Source organism: Diceros bicornis, unplaced genomic scaffold (assembly GCF_020826845.1).
Source record: "Diceros bicornis minor isolate mBicDic1 unplaced genomic scaffold, mDicBic1.mat.cur scaffold_55_ctg1, whole genome shotgun sequence".
NCBI classification, from domain to species: domain Eukaryota; kingdom Metazoa; phylum Chordata; class Mammalia; order Perissodactyla; family Rhinocerotidae; genus Diceros; species Diceros bicornis.
This window is the reverse complement of record NW_026691429.1, coordinates 5,297,018-5,318,171: the sequence shown is the minus strand read 5'-3', so window position 1 is coordinate 5,318,171 and position 21,154 is coordinate 5,297,018.

Sequence of the window (21,154 nt, the reverse complement as noted above, 5' to 3'; positions counted from 1 at the left end):
AAACGCATCAACTATGTTATATCATTAAGTTGCCACAACAGCCCTGACGAGAAAACTAAATCTCACAGAGCATCAAAAACTTGCCTGGGTGCCAGCCCTGTGGTGTAATGAGGAAGTAGGGTGGGCTCCGCTTTGGCTTCCTGGGTTTGCAGGTTCAGATGCCTCAGTTTTCTGTTACCTCCAGTGTCTTCTCCAGCAGTGGTTGTGCAGTGAATGCTCACCACTTCCATTCCAGCACTCAGGGTGAACGTCTTTTTGGACCCTTTACAGCCTCCTTTAATGGACAGGGTTTCAATAGCTGAAAGCCAGACATTTTGTTATGAAGATTGATATCTACTTATATTAAAAATTCACAGCACTTTACACATTACACAGAGTGAGTTTCATTGTATGTGACACCACCACCACCAACAGAGCAGAATCACTAGGTAAAGTGAAAAAATTACAAAGGAGCTTCAAACAGTTATCTTTGTAAGTGAGTTTGTTGGTCTCATGTGGGGAAACAATACACTTGAGGGAACAAAGTAGATGAAATGAGGAATGTGTGTGGGGGAGATAAGAAACAGGAAGTAGAATTCAAGTTTGAGCTGGATGCTCTGTCATTTTCACTATAATCATTTCAAGAGAAGGAATTGGAAGAGGCTCTGCTATACCCCACCACTCTATAATCAATGTGCAGATGGAAAATATAGGCCCTTGTCTTGCCATTTTACCTATTTTGGTGAAAGATAAAGACATTTTAAGCAACTTTACATGGAGATGCTGGTAATAACACACAGTGAGTTTAGGTCATTTTGGTCTTCATCACAGTGTTGAATCCCTTCCTTCTGTATCTCTGAGACTAAGGACACTACATTCAGCTTCATTTGCAAGTTTCTCATATGTTCTGCACATTCCATTACCATTTGGTCATGCCTTTATTTCACCATTTAACCACAGTGTCCACCTACTGCTAGGCACAGGGAAATAAAGGAAACAGGACTTGAAGTGGAGCCCTACCCGTCTCAGCTTTGTCTGTGGCCTCAAAGGCCCAGAAGAACACAGTGGGACACGTGTGTCTCCCACATCCAGAAATGAGGGGCCGAGCACCTGTTCTGGACATGGCTCTTGATACCCAACAGGAGGTTTCCCAGCATTGGCGATGGCTGCCTGCAATCCCCCTCTCTATTAGAGCTTGAGATTGGAGAAACCAGATAGGATTCTAGGGGGAAAAGTTGAAGGTGTAAATGAATGTACTTTCCCCTCCTGTCACATCAACTGAGCAATGTTTCATGGGGACTATGCAGAGAGCATCTATCTGTTACCTGGAGATTGGAGAATGTAGAGATTGGAGTCTGACTCTCACCAAGGGAAGCCTGAAGTGTTTCCTGGATGAGATCGAAGATGCCCTTGCCTAATAGCAGAATAATGAGTATTGCAGTGGAATCGGGATGCAAAGGTGCAGAGTCCTGGGGAAGGAGATTCAGATCTGCAAATAGGAGCTAGACTGGAGGCCATGTTAGAAGGAATCCTACTAAGGGAGCTCCCCGCAGGATGAGAGGATCCTGCTTGAGTAGCTCAGAGGCTGAGGGGAGGGGTCTAAGATGCCGGCTGGGGGAGTGGCCTTGGGACATCTTGGGATGCCTGCAGGTCTCTTGCAAGAGGAGTGCCAAAGACGCCCCATGAGAGAAGCAGCCTTGTACAGTTTAAAAATTGAAAATGTGATTACCAAAACTGACTCAAATATAAAATAAAGAGAGAATATTATACAAATGTTGCCATGTGGTTTCAAGAGAACATCTGAGAAAAAAAATTCCAAATATCCACCAGGCCTGGAAGAATTTACATGGGGCATTGCCTGCACGCCAACTTGCCCAAGAACAAGGTCTCCTGAGCTGGTGTGAATGGAGAGCAGAGGGCGAAAAGAAAAGCATTTAGCCTCTCGTCCTGCAATGAGGAACAGGCTATCCCTACAGCATCCAGGTGCCTGAAGCTGCGGGAACACATGAGCTGAGCTTGACTTCCGCCCCCAGGATATTCACCCCAGACCTTCCCTGACAACACACGTGTTATTATAAATAACATGTCAATACATTTGAAAATTAGATGAAATTCACAAATTGCCAGGAAATGAAAGTTACCAAAACTGTCTCAAGAAGAAATGAGAAATCTGAATAGTCCCATATCTAAAGAAGAAACTGAATCCACAGTTTAAAACATTCCCACATTTCATCGTGGCTAACACCTCTGCTGGCAAATTCCACCAAACATTCAGGAGAGAAATAATACACATTGACTCTAGCTCTTCCACAGAACAGGAAAAATGGGAAAAACTTTTTGATTCATTTTGTGAGAATAGCTTAACTTTGCTACAAAAATCTTACAAGGTCATTACAGGAAAGGAAATTTACAAGCCACTTTTTTTCTGGAACTAAACTCATGTATTCCTAAAAAAAATTAACCTTCCAAATCCAGCTATATTTTTGAAGGAGGCCACATCATGACCAAATTTGCTTTATGCATTGCCATTCAGTGTGCTACTTCCTGAAAAAGGAGAAATCATAATCTGGGTAACTGCGGTTATTATCTATTATATATATCATGTATAATCTACTAAAATAGAGCTGGTCATGTTCTGTTTGTTGGCCTGGGTGTTGTTAATACATATGTACACTTTTTGATAACTTATCAATCTTTACACTTGGATGTGTGCTCTATTCTGATTGTATGTCATATTTCAACAAATATGTTTATTAAAAAGAGAAAACGAAAGCACAACAACGAATGAAAACCATAACAGTTATTCAATTGAGAAGTGCCCAGAGGACTAACCAGAAAGTTTGGGGAAAACAACCCAAAACAGACCTAACAAGTTAAAATGCAGAGTTATTTAGAGTCAATACAAACCGGAAATTTACCTTATTGAAGGTGAAATTGCAGAGATACACACGTGTGCATGTGAGTATTCTATCATGTATACATACATGTATATGATATACATAGGTACATGCATTATATATATGTATGAGTGTTTGTGGACACACATGCACATATGCGTCTCTCTATATATATAACTTATAGGGGGTATATATATGTGTGTGTGTGTGTATTTATATATACATATGGCTGCTCTGGAGAGGGAGGGAGGGACAGATGTTTACTGACCACCTACAAGGTTTCTCAAACTTAATTTTTCCAACATTTGAAATGTCATTTTTTTAAACTTCACATATGTTTCAATAATACATTTGTATTTTAATGTGTTATACCAGTATAATCTCAGCATTTTTAATTTGTTCATTAATGGCAGAATTCTCCAGCCCGTATGCATTCTCTTGATGCTGTGATGTAATAGGCTGGGCGCTGACAGCCTCCCTTTTGTATTCCAGAGGTTGTGTGAAACCTCGAGTTTGTGGTCTCTCTCTGGCCTGCGGATTTGGACCAAGTTTCGGCACGTGCTCACTAGCTGTCCTCCAAAATTCACTCTAACCACCACTGTTGGGAGCATACACAGGGAAGAAGCCCTAGGGTGGAGGTGTGTGTATGTGAGGCACGCAGAGCACTGGGGGTGCCTAAGGGCCAGCTGGGGAGATGCATGGGTGAGGCATAGCCCACAAGTCGTGGGAGACTTCTTGATGGAGTGCTCAGTGCAGTTACAGGATCCACATCCTTTAAAGCCCTCTAAGGGTACCTATCTGCCAATGCCTCCAAACTCTTCAACCCATCCAGACTCATATTTTTGTGCTCCAACAGAGGGCTGGAACTTCTCTTCTTGAAACCTGGACTTCCACAAAGGCCCTCTCCTCTGTGTGTCATGATCTAAGACAGTGTTTTCAGGGGTTTCCATGCAGCAGCTGAAAGGAGCTTGAGCTGGTTCACGGGCCACTGCAGGGTCCAGAGCTGGGACCGAGGTCTGTCTGCCTATTACCAGATGCATGGGTGGGTGAGACTCCCTCTGGGTCCCTTGGCATATGGTGCGGGATCCCACTTCTCCCACAAAGGCACTTTTGTCTATGGATGGATGCCAAAGCATTGTAAGTGCAGGAGTAGAAAAACAGGAGGTGTCTTATTCCACCATGATGCTGATGTCACTCTCCTTTGAATTACAGAGATTCCAATTTGACTCAGTTTTTCAGGAGCCTGTTATTTGCCTACAATTCTCTACAACCTCAGACCCTCCCAGACCCACTCTATGAAGGACATAGAAAGAATGTTCTCAGATCTACTTACAAGGTCCAGGCAAATAAAAGCCAACAAATTGGTTCTGGTCATTCTGCTGGGAACAGAGGGCAGTGGACGTCTCATACATTCTGGTTTGGAAGCAAGACTTCTTGTTCTCTGTGGATGAAGAAACAACAAGAAAAGAGAGCCTGTGGTAGGTAAATACATGCTTGATTCATCTGAAAAGCTCATCTCCTCCCCTTCAACTTGAAGGTTAGTGTAGGGCGAGAGCACGGGTAGTTTCCACTGTTCACCTTCTCCCTTAATATTCAGAACAGAGAATCAGTTTTATTTTGGGTGGCAATTCAACAAACTAAAAGATAAAATTCCTAACCCCTCTTGCAGATAAGAGTGACCAGACTAAATTCAGGCCAATGATGTGTGACAAGAAGTATGGAGTGGGGGTTTGTGGAGGCTGCACAGATGGAACTGACATAGATGGGAGGTTCAGCATTAGACACATGTGACATCAATCCACAGGTGTTGTAGGTATTATCTCATATACACCTGACGATGTTCCCAGAAAGCTGTTTTTAGCACCATCCCCATTGTGCAGGTGGGGAGACTGGGGAGATCTTGAGAGGCACAGTGGCTTTTCCAGGACACAGAACTGGTAGGATAAAAGAGGTGTGACTTCAGCTCTGTCTCCTCAAAGCTGGCCACTGGTTCCACTCCCAAGGAGCTGTGGGGAGGGTGGTGATGGATATTTGTGTACAGTGATGGAGATGACATGGGCAAGGAGGGAGAGCAGCCAACAGCCTAGCAGGGGCTTTGTGTGGGTCTGATTGAAGGAAGGGGCCAAGTAACAGAACCTTGAAGAAGTGACCTCACTTCCTTGGTGACAGCCCCCAACAGAACTTAGAACTCTGGTTACCAGGCACCCACATTGTAATCACAGCCTCCTGTCCAGTTCATTTGAGTGGAGACACTCGACACAGCAGGATGTTCTCGTGTTGTCCCGTGACTTTAGGAGGCTCTGGCCCCCGGAAAGCCAAGAATGAGAGCATGTTAAGTCGCTTTAGACATTGGCTCAGCCCTCACCTCGAATGTCTGTGGCCTTTTGGCAGGAGGAACCATCAGGTAACAGCGTAGCCCAGGGCAGGCCACTCTAGATCAGGCCACAACTGTGATCCCAAATGGACAGCCCCACACCCCTTGACCCTCTTTGTGTGTGTGTGTGTGTGTATGTGGGAGGTGGAGTTAGAGAAGGTAGTATGAGGAGGAACCACCCTGAGCAGGAGCAGGTAGCTAAATGGTGGAGATCTGGTGGTGTGTCATGTTCATACTGAAGATCTTGGCTGCAGGAGAGGAAGATGAGTGCTGGGGACCAAGCTCTTCTACCCACATGTGAATCCCAGGCCGTCGAGGTGTCATCACATTCCTTCCCTGATGGAGACTATGCAGATGCCCCTCTGTGCCTGAACTGTGGTGGGGTTTCCCTCTGTGGTAAAGTCCAGGCAGGCCCCTGATGCCTCCTGGCCTGACTTCTGGGCACTGTCACTGCAGAGCTGCACCCAAGTGATGGTTGAGGAGCTGGTAGATGGTTTCCAGTTCACCATCTCCCCGGAGAGGACACAGGTGCACCAGTCCATCAATGAAGAGGGCTGGTCTGAGGTGAGTGTGGGTGCAGAGGGGTCTTCATACCCAGGACTCTGAGATGACCAAGGCACTACTAGAATGCAGACTCAAATCTGAGTCTCCCCTGGAACCCCCCAGGGTTTTTTCATTAGAGTGCTCCACAGTCCCACTCCCAAAGGAATCTGGACCTCCACTCCTTCCCACCAGCTACACAAGAGTGTAGAAAGTCACTTCATGCTCCCGCTGGTTCACCACGATGTCATTGAGTGTATGTACCTCCTCCTCTCCCTCAGTGTGAGGATGAGTCCACCGTGAATTTAAATGAGGCCTGCAGGATGCGGGCCCTCCAGACAGGCGTGATGGAGAAGATGACAGAGTCCATCGCACCAGCTTTCCTGAGGAGGAACATCTCTAGCTTCACCACCTTCATGGTCAACTACTCGGCCTTAGACACAACCCACCAGGTCCTGGACCAGCTGTTTACTAGGTGAGTGGCCACTCCCTCCTCAGCACAGTGGTGACTCTACCCCCTGCCAGCTGTGTGTCCTCGGAGTGTCACCAAATCTGAGCCTCAGCTTGCTCCTCTGAAAAGTACGGTGGGAGAGGATAAATTTCATGGGGATCTTGTAGGAACTAATGGGATCAGCAATGGCGGGTGCTTACTTGGTGCCTGGCTCTGCAGAGAGGGCTGTGGACGTGCTGTGGTTGTTCATGGTGTTTATTTCTCTCTTCCCCGTGAAAAGTAGTCTGCCTCACCCATCTCTGAGATGCGGCCTTTCTGAGTTTGGAAAAGCACATGGAAACCACCCTGTCAAGGAGTTGGAGATTCCATCCAGCTGGTCCTGGTCCTTTTCCTTGGGGTAGCCAGTCAAGGATCTCTGGGGCAGCAGAGAGGCCCTAGGCCCACTCAGGTGTCTGGGATGGCACTGGGTGGACTACATTCATTCAACCATGTAGATTAAGCACCTACTGCATGCAGGACATTTGGAGACAGTAAACCCAGTGAATGAAGGAGACACAATGCGTGGCCTCAATTTCCGTCTGAGAGTGAGACATTGACATTCGACATCATTCGCAGGTCTTGTCATCCACCGTCCATCCCAAGGGATGCCCTCATAGCCTCCTTGACATCTGGAGGCATCTCCCCTTATTCCAGCCAGGAGGGCAGAGCGCAGGACCACCTAAAAAAGTGAGTGGTCTTTGGGTCCAGAAGGACGGCCTCCTGTCTCTAAAGAACAAGCTGTGGGGGGAGAGATGGAGGCTGTGGCTGAGGGGAGCCTGTCAGAAGCCGCATCTCACGCATCTTTTGATTCCCATGGGAAGGCAGAGGCCCGGTGGCTTCCACTCCAGGAGGACAGGAGTCAAAGAGCTATGGATGGGTGCCAGGACCCCTGGGAACCAGAGGGGTGGCTGGGCTGAGTTCTCCCCTAGAAACCCATTCCCACCACAGACCCATTTTAATCTGCCTCCCCTTCTCCACATCTACCTCTTCTGACCACCGCCTCCAGGCCCAGAACAGGAGGTGTGTGAGCAACCTGCTCACACATCTGTCTCAGTGCTCAATCCAGTTGCACAAGTGCATGGAGGGCCGGGGTGGGCTGTGTCCCAGACCTTCAGGAGAAGAGTGTCAGTGGGAAGAGAGTCACAACAGACTCTGTGTCAACTTGCTAGATAAGCAGGCCTGCCCCTGCCAGGACAGCCTCACAGGGGTCAGGGCTGCCATGTGGCTCTCACCTGGATGGAGAGGTGCGGGCATAGGGCCCAGACCCAAGCCAGGGTGCCTTGGGTGAGAAGTGTGGAGGGAAAGGCCAGGCCTCTGACTCTGTTGCCCAATTGCCTCCCCCAGTGCCATCTCTTCTCTGGTGGGAACCTGCCTGGACCCAGGGCAGGATTTCTGGGAGCTCCTGCACTATCCCTGCTTCAGCATGAAGCTGGCCTCTCTGCATCTCAGCTTGCCTGGCTAGGGGCTGCAGGGCCACGCCTACCTTCTCCAGGTCCAGCTGGAGCATCCACGGCCCATTGAGGCAGATCTGGAAGGTGAGGGGACTGCAGTCTGGGAAGATGATTTGAAGGGTCTTCACAGGCTAGGTTCCCTTAAAGGCAGTGGGGTCTTTCCTGGCTTTGACAGGCACAGGGGAAGTCAGCTATTTGAGTGACGCTGTTTCTTTCTCCTGCTGCAGTACCATCTCCAGAGCTCCCTCCAGCTCCAGAGCCAGAGCAAGGGCCAGCTCCACGGCTAGATCCAGCTCCAGCGCTAGTTCCACCACCTGTGCTAGAGCTGGAGCCAGTGTCACCTCCATCAGTCCCTCCAGGGCCAGAGTCACCACCAACTTCAGCTCCAGCCCCAGTGCCAGCTCCTGAGCTGGAGCCAGCTGGACCATTGGCTCCAGGGAGAATCCTCCCTCCACCTGGAGAGATAACAGCAGAGCCAGATCCAGCCCCAGAGCCCGCCTGCCCCTGGGACGTGACCACCAAGAACCTGCTGAGGGAGGAGAAGCCTGACTTCTTGGAGTTCCCTCCCCGGCTGGTGGCAGAGCAGTTGACACTGATGGATGTGGTGAGCAGCGGGGCTCTCAGGGCAGGTGGGGCCGGCCTTCCCTGTGCCATCAGCTGCCCCAGACCTGCCATTTCTTGATCCAGAATCCCATGATCTCGGTCCAACCTCTTGCTTCCCCACTTACCCTCATGTGACCTGAGCAGCCTTCTTCACTCCCAAGCCTTTGCTGTCCTCATGTGGACAGTAGGGATGGACTTTGAGAGCAGCTGCCATGCAGAGTGGCTGTGCAGGTGGATGAGGTGGAGCAGAGAGGAAGTTGGGCAGAGTCTGCGATTTGGTTGGGGAGGGGAGCACACTAAATTGTTGTCTCGTCCTTGGGTAGTTCACTCATTTGCCCAGGAGGCCTCAACGGCCTCAGCACTAATTAGGCACTTCATGTGTACATGACTACAAGGCAGACAAACAAAGCCCGTGGTTGTTGCTGCCTTGGGGGAATGTGCATGTGAAAGAGGAGTCAGACCCCAGGATTGTCAGAATGGGTGGAAGATGCCCCTAGAGATGGTCAAGCAGGAGCCGAGTTCTGGTGCTTGGAGGAAGTGAGACTGGGCGGCGAGCAAATGCTACTTCCTTGCGCCACAGTATTGGGTCCTGGGCCATCCTGTGCTGGGTGCCCTCAGGGGACACAGGCAACATCCAGGGATTACCACAAGTCTCAGGCCACATTCTCAGCTTCCTGAGCTCCAGCTCTCACCACTGACCCGGCCTGGGACTGGGGGCTGCAGATGCTGAGCTGGGCTGTGGCAGGGCTGGGTGACACTCCCTGTCCTCCCCAGGAGCTGTTCAAGACAGCGATGCCCCACGAATTCCTGGACTCCATCTGGTCCCAGTGTGACAGGGGCAATAAGCACCTGGAATCCACCATCGATGTCACCACGACCCACTTTAACAGAGTGGTCGAATGTATCATAAGCACCTGCATTGGGGACCCGAGCATGACTGCCCAGGACAGGGTCAGGGTGGTGGAGCTCTGGATCCAGGTGGCCAAGGTAAGATGTGGGAGGCCCTGGGAGCCCCTCTCTGGTGTCGGGGGAACTGCCCCTTCTCCTTTCTCAGCTCTCATATTTGAAGTCCGTGGTCTGAGCCTCTGCACAATCCTTAGGCCCCTCCTGCTAGGCCTCGATGACCTGACTCCTGGTCCCAGTGGTGGGAAGCTCACCCCTTCCTGGGCTCCTTTCTTGGCTTGAGCTAAAATCCTCCTCCCTGGAAGTATTCCTCATCAGGTTCCACCTGTGCCCTTCCTGGGTTCCCTGAGCTGCTGTCTCATCCAGGACAGGAGACGTCAATGAGGCGACAGAAGCTAGAGGAAGCAGGGCTCCAGCTCCCCCTCACAGGTCATTCTCTTCCCTTCCCCAGGAATGCCACGGCCTGAGGAACCTTTCCTCTCTCCACGCGATCTTCTGGGCTCTGCAGGGCCCCTCCATTCAATGTTTAAAGGAGACGTGGAGACAGGTGTCCAGGTGGGTAGGCCTCTCTCCATGCGAGCACCACCTGGGTGGACCAGACACCCCCCACAGGGCTGGCATTGCCCTTCAGTCAGTTGGGACCTCCTGGGAGACAGCAAACACTGGGGATAGGGTCTGACCTGGTTGGCAGGCTTGAAGTCGTTCTGAAAACTTAGGCCAGTCGTTCTGCTTCAGGAATCAGTTTCCCTAAGTGACAGATCATGGCTTGAACCAAATTGAAGATTTTCAAGTGTTTGCAGCAACAGAACTCTCTGTCCACGTGAAATTAAGACTGCTTAAAACACATCTGCTGAGAAAATAAGAGAATAAGAGAATGGAGGCCCCAGGTGACAATAGGAGAGCCCCCTCCCCAGTCCCAGACACCTCAGGGCTCAGAGGACACAGTGAAAATGCTCATCCAGGCTGTCTGGATCTTCTGGGTTTTCAAACAAAAGGGATTTACCCTCAAACCACTCCACAGTGTTTCTTTCCTTTTTTCCCTCCTCAGGAAGAACTGTCAAATCCTTAAAAATATCTTCGAAACATGCCAGCGGGAGAGCAGGAAGCTGCTCAAGGAGGTGAGTGGAGGCTGGAGATCTGGAAGGACAGGAGGTGAGGTGGGGAGGGACCAGGCAGGATGTGCTTTGGTAAGTTTTTCACTTAAGGTTCCCCGAGAAATAACGGTCTGTCTTGTCCAGCTGGACAGGAAGCGGGGGGTGTGAGCTGCAGGGGCAGATGGGGACTGTTTGGGGCAGGAGGCCTTGGTCACGGGATACAGTGGTGTCGCCTGGACTGTTCCAAGAGGTGAGGAGCTGACAGAATGAGCAGGTGTCTGGCTTCCATGCGGACCCATCAGCTGGCCCTCATCATCCTCCAGGCTGGCGGGTGGATGGAGTGGGTGGGGGTTCCTTTCTTCCTAAAGCAGCCCAGTCTGTCCTCAGGAAGCCAGGCCCCTGCTTCTCCTTCTGTCTTCACTGCACCTCACAGGGGAGGGCATTCTGCCTGTCCCAGGGATGGGCACTGTGAGGTCACACAGGCCTTGTGGACACAGGGGCTGCACAGCCTTGGGCCAAATGGTGGATCTGGGACAGAACTGTGTGCTCCCTGGGACTGTGCAGTCTAGCCCGATAGTGGTCACTGCTGACAAACCAGTGAGTCACCCCCAGTGCCTTGTCGACAAGGATATGCCCCAGATGGCAATGAGAATTATCAGGGAACCTACAGATTCTTAATGGACCTTCCTGACAGATTCTTAATGGCCTCCATCGAGGCCCTGGCAGGAGGGGCCTAAGGATTGTGCAAAGGCTCAGACCACAGACTTCAAACATGAGAGCTGAGAAAGGAGAAGGAACATTAGAAGTTTCCAAGTGAAAAAGGATGCAAATGTCACCATTACACAGTGCCGTGGTCACCCCCTACACTGTCACTCAGATGTGGCACATGGGGGTCCCCTTCTTGAGTGAATAAAGGAGGAGTTCTGTGCAGGGACCATCCTGAGGGGATCCTAGGGAGCTCAGCACTTTGGCATGGCTTCAGGTCCAGCCTGGTGTCAGAGAATCCCAGGGGGCTGGAAAACACAGAAGCCACTTGCATGGGACCCAGAGACACCTTGTGCCTCTCCATCCATGGCTCAGGTTGACTGAGGGCCTCAACACACCCCGAGAGTCCAGAGGACAGGACATTGGTCAGAGGTGTGTCTGGAGGCGGAGTGAAGGCCAGGGGCCAGGGCTTCTGGCTGGGAGGGGGAGCGGTCTCCTCTGTGGGCCCCTGAGCAAGTCACTGCCCCTCTGTGGGCCTCGGTCTCCTCATCTGGGAAATGGAGGGAGATGATCTGTGGTGCAGGCCTCACAGGGGTGATGAGGTACAAGGAGGAGAGGAATGTACAGGAGCTTTGTGCTCCTCCTCCTCGAGGGGGGAGGGGACAGCACTGGTGACAGTCAGATGATACTGAGTCCTCAGGGGACCCTGGGAGGCATGGGGAGTCCTCCTCACACTTTCCTGATGAGGAGAGAGGCTTAGGGGCCTGTGTAGGCCTGAGGGCAAAGAGCAGGGAGTGTTGGAGCTGGGAGCGATCTAGAATCAGGGCACCCTGGAATGGGAGCAGCCATAGACACCAGATGTCCAGGGTCGAAGATCAGGGGCCTGGGAGACATGGCGAAGGGAACATGGCCTCCCTGAGCCTGTCCTTGACCCTGCAGGAGGTGATATCTGTGAGGGCCACCCTGCAGATGGACCCCCAGGGACCTCAGGAGAGGCAGCAGCAGCAGGTGAGGTGGCCTGAGGGGGAGGGTCCAGGTGTCAGAGTAGGGGTCACTCACCTCACGGCTGGAGGCCTCCCTAAGAGAGGGGTCCCTCCTCCTCCAGCCCAGCTCCAGGAGCCCAAGAGGATGAAAGGCCTGCCCTGGAAGTGACCAGGAGGAGGCTTGGAAGGGCTGGGCCCAGGATGGGTTAAGGTGGGGAGGGGCAGGGACCACATACCCTGGGATTTGCCAAAAGCCACCCCTGGGAGGTGACTGGGGAAGTTGGGTTGCCCTGGAGGGGGCAAATGGGGGGAGGCCGATGAGGGTCCTAGGCTGTTCTCTGTGGGAGTCTGTGGTGGGCAGGAGGCTGGGGTGAAGGGATTTGGGGGAGGGTCCATGGTGGCACCTGAGAGGTGGGACTCATCTCACCACTCCCACCCTGATTTCACAGGGTGTCGTCCCCTTCCTGGGCATGTTCCTCTATCACCTGAAGCTGCTGGACATTGGGATGGAGGATGATCTGGAAGTGAGTGAGCCTGGAGGTGGGGACAGGGAGCAGGATCCTGAGGTTTGGGAGGCGAGAGCCCTGCACTGGGACCTGAGCTCTCAGTATGTGGCAAACCTCCTCTCATGAGAGCCCCATGGCCACCCCTGGGAGCTGGGGAGTCAGGCACATCTTAGCAATGCGTGAATAGACGCTCCGCATAAGCCCCCCACCAGTCTACCTGGGCTGGTGAAGCTCATAGCTGCCTGCCTGCAGAGCTGCAGGAGGCTGTGTCTGAGATGGATTCAGCCTCCCCCTCGGGCCCTGCCCCTGGGGGAGTGCCATCAGCCCCTGCAAGTGAGGAAGCACTTCTGTGTTCCAGCTGTCCCTTCCTCCCTGAGGCCTCAGTCTCCCTGTCTGTCATCAGAGAGGGTGTGCTACATAAGGTCTCTGGCCTCAGCTCCCCTGTCCCTCCTGCCCTGGAGCCCAGAGCCTGGCCCAGTGTCAAGTTCTCTTTGTGGAAGGTCTGCCCTCTGCTGGGCCCTGACATTCCTGCAGCCTGAGAACGGGTGGGATGGGGGTTGGTTCTGGGCTTAGGGGGCTGTTTCTGATGGACATTGGCTGTCTCCCTTCCAGGGAAATCGGGTCAACTTCCAGAAATGGTGTGAGGTGAGCAGCTATGGGGAGGGTGGGGATGTGGAAATCAGAGACCTCGCCTGGCAAGACTTTCTCTGGCCTCATCCCTTGGGTCTTACATTTATTGGGAGAGTCAGATCCACAAAGCTGGGCATCCCATCACGTTGGCGGGTGCGGGAGGGGCTGGCATCAAGGACACCTTCCTGGATGAGGGACTAATTCAAGCCAACTGTGAGGACAGGCAAGTCCTGAATGGAGTGGGAAGGAAGGAGGGTTCCCAAGTGAGCACAGACCCCAGACCAGATCCTCACTCCGCACAAGTCCCTGGCAGCGTTCCCCACCCAAGCCCTGTCTGCATCCTGTCCTTCCTCCCAGAAATACAAACTCATCCGGAGGATCCAGCTGCTCCAGCAGGCTGCAAATGCATATGACCTGGAGCCCGACGAGCGATTTGGGGCCTGGTTCCAGGCCATGGAGCCCATGAGTGTCCATGAGAGGTGAGGGGGACAGGAGTTGGGTGAGGGCAGGCCAGACTCTCTCTGATGGCCAGCTCCAGAGCCTGTGGCCTGGCTCGCTGATCAGCCACAGAACTCGTAGCATGGTGACCCATGGGGCACCAGGACTCAGCTGCTGGCAGGCTCTGGGAGGGGCACCTGAGGTGTGGCTCCTGGTAGCTCACAGGTCCACTCTGTCCTGTAGCTACTGGGTCTCCTGCCAGCTGGAGCCCGCACACCAGAAGGCGAGCAAAATGCGGCTCTTCATGAGGAAGAGGAACCGGACATCCTCCAGTTCAGGGCCGAGTGAGTGTTGGGACCAGGAGCGACTGAATCCAGGGGCTCAGTACAGCTTCGGGCTAAACATGGGCCTCGATCCCAGCTCCACTGCTGAGCAGGCCTGGGACAGGCCGCTCCCCTCTCCTCTCTGGGATTCAGTTGCATCCTCTGAAATGGGTGATGCTAAATGATGCCTCCTGCATCAGGGACAAACGAGGTGCTGTTGATGGACTGAGCACTCGGTACAGGGTTTGGATCAGAGTGCAGGGGGGCAGGGAGTTGTGCCATGAATCTCAGGAAGGATCCCCAAAATAGTCTGTTTCTTCTCTTCAGCCACCATGCCCTTGGCGATGAGCCATCACACTCTGGAGACCACAAGTGCAGCTCCTCCTGACCAGCAGGGACACTGGCGCCCTCAGGGTGCACCGGGCCAGCTCTTCCCACCCTGAGTGAACGAGGACATCCTAAGACTTTCCCTGGTTACCCCTAAATCCCGAGAGGGAGGGCACCACCCCCTCCCTCTCCCTGACATCACCACGCCAGCCACTGTTAACCCATTGGGGAGGAGTGATATTATTTCTTTAACAGTAAATGGTAGATTTGACTCTTACATTATATCCTGTTTCTTTCACAGCCTGGGTGTTGTGGTGTGGTTCTTTCACTTCTTATGCTCATGTAAATGAGACACAGAATCTCACTTTCCTCCTTGAATGAAGAACTTGTGTATGGTCACAGCTTATTGTATGTGGGAGAAGGGAGGAGGGCCACCCTCCTCCCTGGCTACTGAATGAAACCCTCAAGTCCCCCTTCCTCAGAGGACAGGTGGATTTCAGTGTGGTTCACCTGGGCCAGGAGCAGAGACAGCCCCTCAGATCTCCCTGGATGTAGAGGTTGGAGGGACTTTCCCAGGCAAAGCAATAACCACTGAAATGTGGGTGTCTTTCAAATAGCACTTACCAGGACCATGTCCTTCCCCAGGACAGCGGCTGTCTTTCTACAGCTTTCCAGGAAGAAGGAATGTTTTTTGCTTCTCTTGTTGAGGTTTCTTGGATCAGATATTGGAACTTGCCGTTTTCTAATCAGTGTCTGGATTCGCATCAACGCTAAATGAGGAAAAAATGTAAAAAGATAAAAGTTTGCATGTGGAACGGACAAGGACAGAGGAAGACCATGTGCAGATGGACTAAGAGCCGACAGGACATCCCCATCAGGCCGCCTCTAGGGCTCCCTGTTCACCCTTCGCCTAGACTGGAATCCTCCTGGGATCCTGGCCCATGCCCGTGGAAGTCCTTTTCCCGCTTGTTTCATGTCACTTTATGATGAAGTGCTGCTGTTCACGCCCAACTCTAGAGCTTTATGGATCAGATAATACCCAGTTCATAACAGTCATCTCAGACTGTCCCATAATTAGGTATTTAGTCCCAACCAGCACCAAGTAGCAAGAAAGGTGCCATTTCTCAAAAGGAAAATGGATATCTGCATGGTTTTGCTTTAAAATCCTAGGTGCATGCATTGTCATTCTCTTGTGGAGGGCTGCCAGAAGATCCCGAAAACAGCCCTAAATGCCAAAGACCTGCTGATTCATATGGCCTAAATGGTAGAATAGCTTATACTGTACCCTGGACCAGCTTCAGAGACTTCTTTTGCTCTGAGCCCCATTTGAAACTCAGTAAATATGCAAAGTAAATCACTCAAATGAGACACATATTGGCTCCAGAACCCAAAGAGGCCCACAAAGCATTGGATCTTTTTTAATGTTAATAGGTGGAAGATACATCAACTTAACTTTCACATTGAAGGAGGGATCTCAGTATGCCCCAGAACCCTAGAGCCCTACAAACCCACCAAGTCTTCATGGGGTTTATCTCCCACTTATATATCTTACTAAAGCTTCCAGGGTATTTGCTACTTCCTTCCCAACAAATCTATTAGCATGATTTCATGGATTATTTAGCCTCGATTATGACAGAGAGGGCTAGAGCCGAAAGTAACAGTGAATGTTTTGTTGACCCGATCATGTGGAAGCAAATTACTTCTTGGTTGATGTAGAGAGAATAAAGCATTTGCCAGAACAATAGTTGCATACCAGTTTTTAGAGACTGTGCTGTTTTGCTCCAGTAAGGAGACTACATCTGTAAAAGCAGCAGCATTTAGGATCACCACCTGATTAAGTGTATGAAAATCTGCTACCACTCTCCAAAACCCCACTACCATGCATACAGGCCAAGTCAACACACTTGCATCTCTCAAGACTTGCATGGTGGCATTACTCTCCACAGACTTCCTCAGGGATGCAATATTGCTCTTGATTTATTATTTTGGTTGAACAGGGAAATTCCAGTGGTTTCCAGTTGGTCTTTCCTATTATATAAGCCATTGTTCTACAGGCAGGGAGCCAGTGTGAAGAGTCTGCTAGTTTGCAAATGTGTTCTTGAGAACTATAAATTCAGGTAAAATTTAGATACAAAGAGAATTCCTATTGGGTTGTATGTGTGGACCCACTGGGCCCACTGTGAGAAGGAATCAGACCAAAGAACTATTTATCATCTAATCTCTCTCAATCTCCACTCTGACTATTTGACCAAAAAGCATTTGGGATCCCCGGGAATTAGCATCAACTCCAATTCTATCTTAGTCATTCCAAAAAAATCTGGCTGTTTCCCTCTTCCCATGCACAGATACCTTGGTAAAGGGTCCCAGGTCACTTTCAGAAGGGCAAAGAGGAAGATTTACAGTATACTATGTTGGCAGGGTTATAGCATTCTTCCTCAAAGGGACCCCACTCATATCTCAATTTCGAATATCTATTCCTGCACCAGTACCAAACTGTTTCTATTAATACAGCTTTATAATGTGTCTTGAAAATTGATAAGGCAATTCCTAATATATTCAATGATTGTTTTGGCATTCTTTTTTTTTTTTTTGGAAGATTGGCCCTGAGCTAACATCTATTGCTAATCTTCCTCTTTTTTCTTGAGGAAGATTGTCCCTGAGCTAACATCTGTGCCAACGTTCCTCTATTTTGTGTATGGGATGCTGCCACGGCATGGCTCGATGAGCAGTGTGTAGGTCCACGCCCAGGATCCGAATCCTCGAACCCCAGGTCATTGAAGCAGAGTGCAAGAACTTAACCACTATGCCACTGGGCTGGCCCCATATGTTGGCATTCTTATATATTTGCTTGTCCTAATGAATTTTGGAATCCATTTGGCAAAATCCACACACACAAAAATTCTATTAGCATTTTTATTGAGATTGTTTGGATTTATAAATTAATTCAGGGAACACAGAAATTTTTCATAACATGAAGTTATCCCGTCAGTGAACGTGATATATCTACTTATTTGGCCATTTTATATCTTTTATTAAATTCTACAATTTTCTCAGTAGAAGTCTTATACATTTTTGTTAGTTTTAGTCCTAATCGGTCTCACATAAAAAATTTAAAACTTTTATGGACTCACATTCTCATCCAGCTATTTCCCTTTCCACTTTATAGTCAAACATCTTGAAAGAGTTGTCTACACTACATGTTTCCATTTACTCATCTCACTTCCTCTTAAACATAAAGCAATTTGGATTCAATGAGCTCCACTTCATCAAAACTGCTCAGTCACTGATGACACACACAACTTTAAAAATCCACAAGTTTCTTCCTGACCCTTATCTTGCTTGATTTTTAAAAAATTTATATGTTTTCACTTTCAGTTTCCAGTTCTGCTCGTAAGGAGCTTGGAAGTTACCGCTCCATCCTGATAACAAGCAAAAAGCTGAACAGACTGAAAAATCAACAAACAACTATTCTTGGATCCATAAGGCAGGGGAGGACACAGGGTAAACTGCTGCCCCCAAGAGTGGAGAGATGGACAGGCAAACACAGAGAGCCGCAGCTCACCAGAGCAGAGACTCGCGCGCAGAAACCACCTCCAGAACCAGCGCCAGGGTAGGAAAACCTGAACTGTAATGGACAGATTGGTGAAGGCTCAGTGCGGACAACTCTGAAAGTGAAGAACTCTGGGGTGATCCAGTCATAGAGGGGCCCCCAGAACACTGTGAGATTTACCTCCAGGAGCTTGACTAGGTTCCCACAGTAAATATCTGAGAAAAATCCCCTTGTGCTCCTGGCAGGAGGAGGGGAAAAGGAACCATTCACTCCAGAGCACTCTGTTCTTCTTAACAAGGCCCACCCTCAGGGAAAACTGTCTAACAAGAGCTTAACCTACTGGAGTATTATCAGAGCCTAACTGACCTGGGGGAGGGGAAATACCCAACTCCAGCCCACTCTAGCCATCCTGTCTTACCTAACGGGGCAAAAAAAAAACCTGAGAAATAGTCATGAAGTTCACAGTGCAGAGGCAGAGGCTCACTGAAAAACTGAGACCTAATCTTAGGACTATAGAATGCTTCCCCTCCCCAACACCTCACTGCCACATCACTAAAGGCCTATTTACAGCAGTTCCTTTTACCCAGTGCATCACATACAGCTATCAAGAAAATTTACCAGGCATATACCAAAACACAAAAAACATAATTTGAAGAGACAGAGTAAGTATCAAAATCAAACATGGCAAGGATGTTGGAATCATCAGACTGGGAATTTAAAACAACTGTGATTAATATGCTAAGAGCTCTAATGGATAAAGTAAACAGCATGCAAGAACAGATGGGTAATGTAAGCAGAGAGATGGAAACCCTAAGAAAGATTCAGAAAGAAATGCTAGCAATAAAAATCACTGTAACAGAAACGAAGAATGGCTTTGAGGAGCTTATTAGTAGGCCAGACATGGCTGAGGAAAGAATCTCTGAGCTAGAGGATATATCAATAGAATCCTTGAAAACTGTAGAGCAAAAAGAACAAAGACTGAAAAAAAAAAAAGAACAGAATATCCAAGGACTGTGGGACAACTACAAAAGATGTAACACATGTGTAATGGGATTACCAGAAGGAGAAAAAAGAGAGAAAGGAACAGAAGAAATATTTGAAAAGATAATGACCAAGAATTTTCCCAAATTAATGTCAGACACCAAACCACAGATCCAGGAAGCTCAAAGAATACTGAGCAAGATAAAAGCCCCCAAAAATTACACTTAGGTATATCTTCAAATTATAACCAAAAATAAAGAAAAAATCCTGAAAGTAGCCAGAATATAAAAACATCTTACCTGTAGAGGAACAAAGATGAGAATTACATCTAACTTCTCAGAAACCATGCAAGCAAGTAGAAAGTTGAGTAAAATATTTAAAGTGTTCAGAGAAAAAAACCCACCAACCTAGAATTCTATACTCTATGAAATTATTCTTCAAAAGTGAAGGAGAAATAAAGACTTTCTCAGGCAAACAAAAATTGAGGGACTATGTTGCCAATAGACCTGCTCTGCAAGAAATGTTAAAAGAGGTTCTTTAGAGAGAAGGAAAATAATATAGGTCAGAAATTCAGATCTACATAAAGAAAGGATGAGAGTTGAAGAAGGAATAAGTGAAAGTAAACCAAAAACTCTTATTTTTCTTATTCTTAATCTATCTAACAGATAACAGTTTGTTTAAAATAACAATGTATTTGATTATGTACGCTTACGAATATGTATGCTTATGTGTGCTTACATATAAGTGAAATGAATAACAGCAATGATACAAGGGATGGGAGTAAGGAATTAGGATTATTTTGTTATTATAAAATACTTATGCTACCCAGGAAGTAGTATAGTGTTATTTGAAAATGGACTTGGATTAGTTGTAAATATATATTGCACTCTAGGGTAACCACTAAAAAAGTTTTAAAAAACTGTAACTGATATGCTAAGAAAGGAGAGAAAATGGAATCATACAAAATGCTCAATTAAAACCATAAAAGGCAGAAAAAGAGTGGAAGACAAAAACAGGAACAAAAAACAAAAGAAACAGGGGCCAGCCCAGTGGCGCAGCAGTTAATTGTGCGTGCTCTGCTGCGGCAGCTTGGGGTTCGCAGGTTCGGATCCCGGGCGCGCACCAACGCACCGCTTGCTAAGCCATGCTGTGGCGGCGTCCCATATAAAGTAGAAGAGGATGGGCACGGGTGTTAGCCCAGGGCCAGTCTTCCTCAAGAAAAAAGAGGAGAATTGGCATCGGATGTTAGCTCAGGGCTAGTCCTCCTCACAAACAAAAAAAAACAACACACAAGAGAAACAAATAGAAAACAGTAATGAATATAGCAAATATATGTCAGCTATATCAAAAAACACTTTAAATGTAATGATCTAAATGTACCAATTAAAAAACAGAGAACGTCAGAAGGGATCAAAAAACACGACCTAACTATAGGTTGTCTACCAGAAACCCACTTTCAATACAAAGACACATATAGATTAAAAGTAAATGGGTAGAGAGAAATATACCATGCTAACAATAATCAAAACAAAGCAACAGTAGCTATAGTAATCTCAGACAGAGCAGACTTTAAAGTAAGGAAAGTTATCAGAGATAAATAAAAGCATTATATAATGATAAAGGGGTCAATTCTCAAAGAAAACATAACAATTCTGAACGTGCATGTGCCTAACAACAGAGTGTCAAACTATGTGAGGCAAAAACTGATAGAACTATAAGCAGAAATAGACAAATCCACTATAATAGTTGGCGACTTCAACACCCCTCTCTCAGAAATGGACAGATCTAGCAGGCAGAAAATCAGTAAGGACACAGTTGAACTCAACAGCATCATCAATCAACTAGATATAATTGACATCTATAGAGCACTTCATCCAATGATAGCAGATCACACTTTCTTCTCAAGCTTGCATGGAGCATTCACCAAGATAGACCACATCCTGAGACATAAAACACCTCAACAAATTTAAAAAAATAGAAATCATACAATGCCTGCTTTCAGACCACAATGGAATTAAACTAGAAATCAATAATAACACTTTACATGTTTTAAATTTACATAATTCACTCTTTGTGATGTATATTTCTATGGATTTTGACAAATGCATAGAACTGTGTATACCATCACAGTCATGATCCAAAAAGTTTCATCACCCCAAAAATTCCTGCTTGCTGCCTCTTTGTGATCAACCCCTCCCCACACCCCACTCCTGGCAACCTCAGATTTGTCTTCTATCTCAATAGTTTCGCCTTTCCCAGAATGTCATATAAATGGAGTCATACAATATGATGCCTTTGGGTTCTAGCTTCTTTCACTTAACAAAATACCTTTGAGATTCACACATGTTGTTGCATGAATCCATCAGGGTTACTTTCTCCC